Source organism: Perognathus longimembris, chromosome 5 (genome assembly GCF_023159225.1).
Source record: "Perognathus longimembris pacificus isolate PPM17 chromosome 5, ASM2315922v1, whole genome shotgun sequence".
In the NCBI taxonomy this organism is placed as follows: Eukaryota; Metazoa; Chordata; class Mammalia; order Rodentia; family Heteromyidae; genus Perognathus; species Perognathus longimembris.
The window spans coordinates 17,395,653-17,404,119 of record NC_063165.1 but is presented as its reverse complement, the minus strand read 5'-3'; positions in this window follow the sequence as shown (position 1 = coordinate 17,404,119).

Below are 8,467 nucleotides of genomic sequence, written 5' to 3'. Positions count from 1 at the left end.
AGATAAAGAAATGTTGTTTTTCTGAAGGAGAGGATTCTCTGCATGACTTCCCCACGGTTGGGGTGATGAGCTTTCAGGCTAAGGTTTTATTAACAATTCATATGGAGATTGAGGGCGGTGGAGGAGCAGATTCTCACATAAACTTGATCTGTCCATGAATGCAGTCCTCTGTTCGCCCTGACCCCGCAGAGCTTAAGACACTGCCCGGGAGGCCAGGGTGCCAGACACAAAGGAAGAAATGAAAAGTGAGCACATTCCTGGAGCCTGCACAAAGGAGGCCGGCCTTTCCTAGCCGTCTCCCCAGAGAGGGTCTCATCTCTGGCCAGCCTCAAACCTTTATAATGTTTATTCCTATACCTCCAGTGTTAACATCCATGCCTTGTTCATTAAGCAATGGACTACAGATACATTTTGTTAGGTGTTAAGGTTTGGTTTCTGAACTTAGAACTGGTAATTTTACTTGGGCACACTTTTCTTTTCTCCCAAATTGTTATTATTTTGTGGATAGATTTATTGCAAAAACTGTCTTTGGTAGATTTAAGGGGAGGCCGGAAAACAACAACAACAACAACAACAACCATTGTAAAGCTTAATTTGACCTGGGAGCTCTGAGACTTGTGGCAGAGTTAATACAGGAGATGAAGTTGATATGAGATCACAGGGTGGACTTCCTTGTGTTCACAAACACAGACTGAAGTGCTACATTAGAAAAAATCATGGAAGAAGCAAGTAGAAGAGGTTGACTGAGATAAAGAATCAAGGAAAGCTAAGATCGTTTCATTTCACCTTTCCATTCACAGTTTCCTCTATTAGAAGCTTTACTCCAGGAGAGTAACAAGCTCCCAGAAGCTCTTTCATTTAACTTGATATATAGTGGATTTTATTAGCAAACAATGGTCTGAAGGTATGCTATCTTTAGGAGATAAAAACATTAACTTTATGTACATAAATCTGTTGCTAAACTAGACAATACTACAGATATTTAAAAGCAGAAAACTCTGATGGCACAGACTCTTGAATTTATGTGTTTAGCTGTTTAAAGTTGCTGTCAACTTTTATGGTTCCTTATAAAAATAACCAGTTGAGGAATGAAGACAAATGTCATTAATTATGATAGGCTTTGTTCTTTTCATTTTATAATGGTTTTATTTCCATGAAATTAACTGTTGTACTTAGGCTAATTGTCAGTAATTGGTGACAAAATCACTTCATTGTTTTTCTATAGCATGATACTAATTAGGATCTTTGCGATATTGACTAAGCCATGCCCCTGTATTTTACCTCCTGTATCAAGTCAGTGATAGATAATATTGAATGCAACTTTTTAAGAAATCTATGAGATAAAATGTTTTCATTAATAATTAAACAAGTTTTTTAAACAGCTTGTCATAAAGTAACTAAAACATTGACATTGAAGGAAGCTTTCATTGTAGGCTTAGTTGGTTTGTGAAATAGCAACTGATTTTCCTAGTTTGAAAGGAATTCTATTCGAACTAACTTTAAATTATCACCATTACAAACTTCAGCTACTTAGGAGTGCACTTTTGTTATTCTATTTGTGTAGGCATTGTTGAAAATAATACAACTGAAGGTGATTTTGTGAAAGAATAAAAATGATGGTTAAATTCATTCTGATCAAATATAGCATATGAGTGACCTGCATTTCTTATAGTTATTTTTTTCTTGTTTGCTTTTGCCACACTATAATAATTCTTGGAGCAAAAACCAAGTTGTAAAGACAAAAACTAGGATATTCTGGGTGGGTTTTTTTGAAATGAGATTTAATGCCAATATTGTAAAACTGTACAAAACTGTAATATTATACATCCCATTAAACTATCACAGACAATATGATTTTGCTTATTTTTTTCTTAAAGAAAATTTCCATAACTGATTGCCCTATGATTTTGAAGGTTGCAAGTTTTCTAATATTTTGTAGGGAAGACTTCTTGCTGTTTTTCCTAATTCTCATTTTGTAAATCATATGCTAATGTGAAGTTTGTAATCCACTTACTTTGCTTTCTTGCATTAAATTCATCCATAATATACAACATAGAACTGAGTGTCTCATCATCATCCTGACAAAAGTTTTTATGAAACAATTAGGAAAATAATTGCCTATTAAATGGTAAAGATTGGTTTGAGTAGAGAAAGAAGAAACTGAACTTTCAAGTTTGAAAGCATTCATTGTTAGCAGGAAACATAATGTACCAAATCTGAAATTAGAGAAAACTCACAAAATACGTATCTTGGCAAGAGGGAAATTGTTTGAATTTTCTAAAGCTGTCAGCCCATTTTCTCTTTTTTTTCCCTGTTAAAGAAAAACTTCAAATGAAAAGCTTCATCTTTTGTACAAAGTTGAAATGTTTTATTATTGCAGGATCATTCTACACTGTACAAAACCTGAACAATTCAATAGCTCCAGGGTTGGGGAGGAAAAATACAAATGAGAATCTTTCTGCTATTTCAGAATGTCCATAACAAAGCAAAAATAAGTATACAAATCTATAGTTTCCTTGATTAAAAAGGGATCTTTTGATAACAACAGTTATTTGAACACCCATTCAGATTCTTTTGTAGTACTTTGTAGTAAGTTCACATCTCTTAAATGAAGAATAGTCTTCAAGAAACACAAACTATGTTTAGTTTGTTGCATTTCAATTGGTTGCTCCTTAGAACTAAACAGGAAAGTTTTGTCATTTATTCTACCTTTTCTTTTTCTGTTTCTTTTTCCCCTCTAGACAATAAATCTCCCAAATGAAAAATTAGTTGGTTATTTTTCCTTTGAGGGTAGATATAGATAAGGTTTTTGCCCTTTTAGAAAGTCAGCTTCTGAGTTTAAAGTGAACTGCAACTATAGGAGGGATAAAATACTGTAAAAGTTACTTGGAGAAGATGTTTTCACTGTTGCTTATCTGACAATATCTATCTATCTATTGAGAATTGTAACTGTTCAAAGAAAACCTATCATAGGAATGGAAGCTGTATTCTGATGAAGCTATAAAGCTCATCCATAGGCATCTGAATTCCACAGAAGTTAAAAAAAAAAACACAACTTCAGACTGGTTTTCCCATAATAGTACTTGACAACCATATAGACACCAGTGGAGCTAGCATGAGGAATAGCCAGTGTCTTTGACCATGTTGGCCCCAGAAGTCTTTTGTAATTATAATCAGTTTCTTCATCAGACCACACTCTGCCAAAAACTCTAATTAGGCAGAATCTCATTTTAAAAATTAAGAACAACCCACATGCAATAAGGACAACAAGCACCACCACCCCTCAAGTAGCCACTCTGTTCTTTAGGTGTTCATTCACTTGGGCAGTGACAGCCAGCTTCTTTTCTCTGACCTACGTGGGACATTTGGGGTTAATCAACTTCCCAAATGGGACGTAGACAAGCATTCAACAGAGCAGGAGCAGGTTCTACTCTATTGTCACCAAACTAGTATATCATTTATATTTATCCATGTCCTTCCTTCCTTCCCTCCTTCCTTCCTTCCTTCCTTCCTTCCTTCCTTCCTTCCTTCCTTCCTTCCTTCCTTCCTTTCTTCCTTCCTTCCTTCCTTCCTTCCTCTCTCTTTCTCTTTTCTGTTTTGATATGCCTCTGCTTACAGGATCTGTCTCACTTTCCATATGGTTAAAAATACTGTCCACCAACTAAAGCACATGGCAACAAAAGTAAAAGAAAGTAGAGGGAGAGCATACTTATTCCATGCTAGTGTTTGCTTGTGTTACGTATTCTGTGAATTGTCTTTTCTGTAGAATTAAGTTCCTCTAGTCTTAGGGAAAGGAAGCAATGATTATTGTAGAAACCATGAACCATACATGAAACATTGACAGATGTTAGGGCTCTTCAGCTATACAATGTTTATAATATGTAAAGAATTTTTATGTCTCGTGATAGAGGTTTGTATATGAGAAAACTCATCGAATTTAAAGAATTAGAAATCCACCTTTTAAAATCTTCAGTATCTATAGCATTAATTCAATCCTTTAATTCAACCCAGCAATATCACAATTTGAAACTTGAGCAAATTTTATGTGTTACCAACTTTACAGCAAATAAAAGATATTTGAAACGGGTTCATTCATGTCTTCCACTTGTCTCACCTGGCAGACAGACATTAGCTTAGCATTGCTTCAGGAGATTTGTATCTACAGATGAAACCAAATGGTGTAGAACTTGTCCTTTGTGGCATATGATTCGTTGTTTTTATTTATAAATAGTAGCAGAATTACAAGCTCATTTGTTGGATCATCCAGAAGTAACCAGAGACTAATAGCTATTTTGTGCTTTTTCTCTCTCTACCGTCTAAAAAAGCAATGTTCTCTTAGGGATAGACAGCTTTAAGATTTTATCTCCAAGTGTGAGTATAGAAAATATTTAAGTTAAAAGTTATGCATTTTCTTCTACTTTTCTTTATGTTACTTGTGATGAGATGGGAATTTTATATTTTGTTATATGTTCATTAATGCATTGTATATGTGTTTGTGTGTGTGTGTGTGTGCATTTGTGCACTACCTGGGCTTGAACTCAATTTCAGGGCACTGTCCTCCAGCTTTATTGCTCAAGGACAAGTGTTCTATCCTTGAGCCATTGTTCCAGTTCTGCTTTTTTCTTTTTCTGCTTGTTTTTTTTTTTTTTTTCACTTGTCAATTGGAGGTAAGGGTCTTACTGAATTTCCCAATCAGACTGGCTTCCAGCCATGATCCTGAGATCCTAAGTCACTAGTATTCCAGGTGTGAGCCACTGGTACCTGCCCAGTTCTTCATTTTTGAGACAGACTTACAGTGTATCTAAAATTAACCATGGAAAATAGCACTAACATGCACTTTTGCTCTTACATTCTTATCAAAATAATGAAAAAGTAAAACTATGCAGAATATGTCTGCAGGTTCTATTCTTTCATGAAGGGTTACCTGGCATTCTACTGAGGTATTTGTTGAAAAAGCCATTACCCACATCTAAACTTCAAAATAAACCAGAGAAAATACAAACAAAGTAAACTTTTTGAAAACAAAAGCTACATTGAAGATTCATTTGTACTATACAGTACAAAATTTTGTCAAGGGATAACTTTTTAATGAGCTCAAGATGCAGATCATGAAACATAGAGTATAGCCTAGGGCATAAACACAATGAAAACTGTCCAAGGGGTGAAAACAGCAAAGCAAGGCACAAGAGTTTGGTTAACACGCTCCTGTGAGTGGAGGCAATTTTCACTCTTGACTTTTACCTGAGCAATTCTATTCTTTGGTTTACTCCTTCCTGAGATCGATCCCCCGCTGAAGGCAGATCATTTCAGGAGAAGGCTGGGATTAAAACAATGTCAGCTTTTGCTTTTAGCAGAGTGATGAGGTTATCAATAATGCATTGGACATCTCAGGAACCTTTGGACATTCGTACATCACAGCTGCCCTGTATTTATTGCATTTATTGTAGCACTTGCATGACTGAGAGGAGATGTCACCCCATTTATGCGCGAACCACACATTGATGAAGCCTCAAGAAATCATGAGAGCATAGGGAGACTTGTCAAGATTAAAGAAAAAAGAAACATTGCAGTTAAAAAGTGAGTTAGGAATAAGAACACATCTATGAAATTACTTAATTAAAGAAGACTATTCAATAGTTCTTTAGTAACCTCTTGTTCCCACATCTCCTTTCTAACAATGTTAAGTTTGGTTGTTCCTCTGACAAGTGTATTCATCCCCCACCAGCTTGTCTGGCAGCAGGGGTCATGTGCTGTACTTGGGCTTTCTAGTCACGTGGTGGCTGAGCGTAATGGACAGGGGGAATAAGTAAGTGTGGAAATGCAAAGCTGTCTCTTGTTACATTTTATCGATCTCATTCTGGTGTCATTCAATTAAGACAGAAATGTGATGGATAGGCTCTGCACAGGATTCTGGCTTGTTCTCCATCCATTGCAGATAAAGCTTTTGTGTGTTATTTTGGGGGGAAGGGGTAGAGAAAGGGCATAGGAAAGTGGAAGAAATCAAAGATAATATGTGATCTGAATTACAAATCAATGTCTCTCTAAGGATGCTCCAAAATGTCAAACATGCCATGTTTCTGTTTTCACATATACAGAGTATTTCTGGTGAGGTTTGAGTTAGGTTACTAAATTTAAAGTAGGGTTAATTCTTGGTTATTTATTTTCAAATACCAGTGAGCTGACTGTTTAAGCTGAAGATAATTAAAAATGAGCAACATGGAAATAAAACAAATAAAAAGAAGAATTGTTGAATTTATACCAGCTGTAAAGTTTGAGACAGTTAGAAATTTTCTTTTTTTCTTTTTCCCTTGGGCCTATGAGTCTACGTTCACCTTTCTGCAAATATATTTTAAAGCTGATGAAAATGGCAGGTAATATATTTCTTTCTGTTTATAAATAAGCTGTTCTTATTATAACTTCTACTATCAAGAAGTAGGCTATCAAGGAAAATGTCAGACTTTGAGACTGGATAAATTCTGCTCCTTTCTCTTGGTGACATGATATTCCTTACCTCTAACCACAACTTTTCCATGCATGTGAGAAGCTGTGAAATCAACAACTCATGTAAGCAGAGTATTGGTTTTTGTTATTAAAATTACTTGACAACAATTACTGTAAAGAGATATCATCAAAGCAGGTAATGCTAAGCAAACTTTTCTTTGTTTCTCCCAAAGCAATGCCAGATTCAAATTCAGCATTCCTGATTTTCTAATCAGGATTCTGACTGCTGATAATCATTGCACACTGAAAGACCAGGTGGTATAAAATGGAAATAGGAATTTTAATATCAGCTCAATATTTGGTGTTCCTCTTATATTTGGGATCTGTCTTTGGATAAGATCCACCTTTATTCCGGTTTAGACCTGAAATTTGTTATCTTGATTATGATAAACAGAGGAGAATGAGGTGACTCAGAACATGGAAATGCTTATTCCATGGGAGTCAACAAGGAAATTTGTTTCATTCTGAATCCCCATTTATTGTTAAAGTTAAAAGTCACATGGAATTGAATTATCCTGGAACTAAATGGAGAGCCTATATTGTATCCTATTTAAATTACCTATAAGTACCCCAAACCTTTGGCTGTTGGTATATTTATAGCATTGTAAGGCATTGTTGAAAGTTATATGTGCATGTATGTATATTCACATTTGCATGTATATGGGTATACATATGCACACATATATGTCTATATATTACAACCATATGCATAAGTGTAATATGTACATATGTACTATAGGTACATGCATTTTATATATGTCTATGTTTGTGTGTCATTTAGATGAAGATGGTATCTGATGTCCTTTTTTTATTCTAAAGTTATTTATAAATACAGTATTTAGAGAAGCACATCTTCCTCAGTTAAACTTATTTCAAACATACATCAAGGTATAATTGATACCTATTTAAGTAAACTCGTATCTATAAGGAATTGGTATTGAAGCATTTCTTGACATTTCCTTTCTGAAAATTACCAACACTTTGGTGGAAGATAGAATAGTTTAACAGATTCTACCATTCCTCCCATTCCTCCCCACACATTGTGAATGAAATAAGCACAACTGGAGAATAATATATGTTTGTGTGTTTTTAAGAATCCTTAGCGTAAACCGTTTTGATCATTTAATGATGGATATGGGTTGTACACCTTAATGTTGTAGCGTTAATCTTTTGCCCCAAAAGTAGGAATGATGGATGCCATTGTTCCACCCTTTGAAGTGATTCAGGTCTAATTCAAATGAAAGATAACTTTGTTCTCTTGCATTCTAGTAAATGGTGCTGAAGATAATTTTCTCATATGCACCACTTTCCATAGCTTAGTGACAGAAATGAGCGTATTTTGTAAAGTAGACATTAAAATAATAACCACACAAGTAATTTATAATTTATAGAATTCATAGAAAAAGAAGTAATTTAGAATCTTGGCTTATACAAAATATATAACCTAATATTTGGGCTAATATTATCTCCACTCAAATTCTGAAAGAGTTTCCATGATAATTTCCAGGAGATTTTAGCTGTCATTGCCAGTTGCTTGTTCTTTCCATTTAAAAAATGTTTGCTGCCCTCAGCTCATATTTAAAACCTTTTTTTAAATTTTTTAAATTGATTTATTTATTGTCAAAGTGATGTACAGAGAGGTTACAGTTTCATAGTAAGGTGGTGAGTATCTTACCAAACTTGTTACCTTCTCCTACATTTTTGTCTCCCCTTCCTCCCTCCTCAATTCCCTCCTCCCACCTCGAGTTATAAACAGTTTTGTAAATATTACTGTTGCATTGGTTAGCCTTTTACCCCTTGTCTCTCCATTTTGATCTTCATCTTCACTTCCCTACTTCTGATAAATGTATACACAATACACAAGGCACCAAAATCTGTTACAGACATCAGGGGTAAAACTGTGGGGAAGAAAGACAAAAGAAAATGGCATAATTTCACATGGTATGTTGAACATAACAAAAACAGT